The sequence below is a fragment of the Lytechinus variegatus genome, chromosome 3 (assembly GCF_018143015.1).
Source record: "Lytechinus variegatus isolate NC3 chromosome 3, Lvar_3.0, whole genome shotgun sequence".
Taxonomy (NCBI): domain Eukaryota; kingdom Metazoa; phylum Echinodermata; class Echinoidea; order Temnopleuroida; family Toxopneustidae; genus Lytechinus; species Lytechinus variegatus.
In genome coordinates, this window is record NC_054742.1 from 30,629,263 (window position 1) to 30,632,984 (window position 3,722).

Consider the following 3,722-nt stretch of genomic DNA (forward strand, 5'->3'; position numbering starts at 1 on the left):
ACTTATTAGAAAACTATTAGCCTGTGTTTAAAAACCTTCAGTCAATTATTTGTTTTTATCTCATTGAAAGTCCCCCCTCCCCTTCTCCCCAGCTGTTTGCATCGGTGTACTTAGTGTAATTATCATTATTTATTGTATATTTTCAGTGTACATTTTAACTCGATGGCCGCTTTTTATAAGCTCTACTTTCTCCGGGGTCACCAAACCAACATTCTATTGTTATATTTTGTATGTATTTGTTTGTACCTGGTGATGGTTAAATAAATAAATTGAATTGAAATGAATTGAATAACCAACCTTATAACTAATGAACTTTCGGAATATCATAACTTCCGAATAAAGACTTGTGACCGATACCTCATATTCCTCCATATACATGTAAACTCTCATTTTTAATTTCTCTCACTTATCTCTCGCTTATACTCGGAAATATGCTCAAATTTCCAATGACTTTGTCCTCTGAAAATGTAGGGTCTAATGATTATACATTACGGTGTTTTCGCAACGGAGAAAGAGTCCAGGGGCCGATTGCACGAAATGGTCTTTCCAAGGATCGTCTTTCGTGTCGCCCATCTTTTATCATACGCTTATATATAAGCGGGGTGTTTCTGAAATTTATGATAAAGAATAAGATTCGTTGGCTTGCTTTTAAATCGAATTTTATACAACTTCATTATATATCATATCATTTTATAAAAAAAATATTTTGCTTATTTCAACGGACGAATGAAATATGTTTGCAGATGATTTATTTAAAATGCGTTTCACATGGCGCATCATAAAAGATGGGCGACACGAAAGACGGTCCTTGCAAAGACCCTTTCGTGCAATCGGCCCCAGGACGAAACTGTTTTTTTTATTCACCAATTTTCGACAAAGACTTATTGGTTGTGCTTTGTCATAAAGGGGATTTGTCAATGCATTTGCTTTGTTCTAGAAGGCGCCATGTGTCGTGGAATCAATAACTCCCAACTCTCTTGAGATTGACAATACACCGAGTCAAGTTGTGCTAATCGGACTCTATTCAGATCAACATCAAAAGAAAAGAGCCGAAAAGAAAGACAAACGCAAGTGGATAAAGGTACTATACAAATAGTGACCAAACCAGAAGGGTGTACGTGTAGGCATTGTAAGAAAATTTTCTTTATTCAATCTGATTCACGTTGGCATCGTTCATTTAGAGCTGAAATAAAATCTGAAATTGATGGTTTAGTTAGGAAAAAAAATATCTAAAATAGCAATATTAAATCAACCACGAGGATTCTTTCATCAATCATAAAAATTATATTAAATCTGTTTTTGTTAACTGATAACAGAAGCCATTGTGCGATTTCCTGGTTTAAACTTCGTAGTTTTCAGATAAGACTTGGCATTTGACTATTTTCCCGTATACCATGCAATGAGGCAGTAAACGAAATGCCTACTAGTGTGAAAGCGTAACATATTGAAATGGTATTACTCGGGGCTGAAATGATTATGTCTTAATGAATACAGCAAAATTCACTGAGCAAAATGCTGAAAAATTCATCAAAATCTGGTATCAAATAAACAAAATATTGAATTCTAAAGTTTAGCCATATTTCATGAAAATATTAATATGCACATCGTCATGCATATTAATTAGGTGAGCTGGTGACGTCACACCCCCACTTCCCATTTTCTTATGTTATTACATTAAATCATAATCATTTCTATTTTCATACATGTGTGCATGATAATAGTATCCCTTAATGGGTTGCAGTAATTAATATCTATAATGCATTAAATCACTTGTCAATTCACTTTTTAATTAGTCCTTGGAGGAAAAAATAATTTTTATAACCGTAAATGAATGTAATAAAATACACAGGAACAAGTGGGGGATATATGACGTCATCAGTTTGCTCATTGAATATTCATTAAGACATGCGTAAAACTATTTCTTCGAAATAATGCAAATCTTTGAGAATGTCATAACTTTGTTATTCCTTGTCCGATTTTTGATAGAAATTTCCAGTGTTTAGTTTGTCAGATTTTTTCAGTATCTGTTAAATCATATTAGTCTTGTAGTACCCCTTTAAATATCCAAATAAATGTACCAAAAGTAATATGTAAGCGATTATATATCATTCCGCCGTTTTGACACAATAATTCAAAATAATGAAAGAAAAAATGTAGACTTTTACAGTGAAGTAATCCCTTTTAATCATGACATATCGGTTGTCTCGAAGATGTGCATACCTAATGACCCTAATAATCTCACAAATAGTACGATTATCAGACAACGAAGCGCCGCCTAAGCAGTCAATAGGTCGGACAGTCAGACCCCTTCTGGTCTGTATCATACTACAAAGTACACACAAACTTGTTATTAATCCACCCGTTAATCCACCTGTCTTTCTTGTCAACCAGACATTCTTGTCCAGACAAACATTCCACAAATATTTGTTGACAAACTCGTCCGCAGCATCATAACAATAGGGGATGGGTGCGTTCTGTTGAGAGTATCATACCAGGAGCGTTTCGGCAGAAAACCACTGATGAGAATACTGGAATAAATACACGTTTTTATGGAATGGAGAAGTGTGAACTAACTCGAGCGGCGTTAGAAGCACGTGGACTGAATGCCGGGGAAGGGAGTTGTACAAACGAACAAAACAAATTCTCTGTTATCTTATCAAAAGGGTAGGGAACCGTACCGGAGTCTGTGCACGCACGCTGGAGGCGTAGAATGTTTGCATATTATTTTATGTCCCGACAGGCTGGAAAACAAAACAAAGCAACAACAAAAAAGCAGAAACTTATGAATATGCATGATGAGGCGTGTCTATTCATGTCAATCTGCGATGATTGACTGACAGAATCATAGAGTTGGATAAAGCGTAGCTACGCTTTATCCAACTCTATGGACAGAATACGCCCTAAATGGGTTCCCATTGGTTAAAAGTTGAAGAGGCTTACCAAGAACGAACAAATGAGGGAGCCAAACCACCTTGAAATCCGGGTGTCTGAATGGAGAGTGTATGGATGAGGGTGTTAGTGTGCAGTGTCGTTATGAATCAAAGTGACTTTTCATTTGTGTTTTTGAGTAATATATTGTCCAACATGTATTGCTTTATATAGTCATACCGAAAGTATATTTTTTTTTATTTCATCAATGCATCTGATCACATATAGGTTATTGTAATTATTTTGTATAAACTGAAACCACATTTACCTGGTTCATATTATGATTATATTTTCTATGTTATTTCTGTATCAAGATTAGGTGCCTTTTAATTTGTATATTAGTTCATGGTCGCCCCTAATACAGATCAGACTCTGCATCTGTTACAGAATTTTACAGTGTTCCCCCTTGTTTGTTAAGGGAAATGAAGGAATTAGATATGAAAAGATTTTTGTGGATTTCTGCGTAAAAGATACAGCTTTGGAAAGGCGCCTGATGCATCATAAATCTTAGGCATCATGGCATGAACCTGTAATTCAAAATATGTGGAAAAGTTACAAACTCATGCAGAGGTTTGAGGCCTGGTCACATCTATCAGATGGTTACGTTAAAGGTCAGTCCAAGACATAAATAAAGATATCTGATTTATGTACATCTGTAAAAACTCATAACACACATAAGACTTCAAGACAATCTGGATTTAAAGTGATCAACTGCAACACAAAGATTCCGATCTTCTCATCACTATTGTATAAACAAAGATAAAAACAAAGAAACACCAAATCAACACATCAAG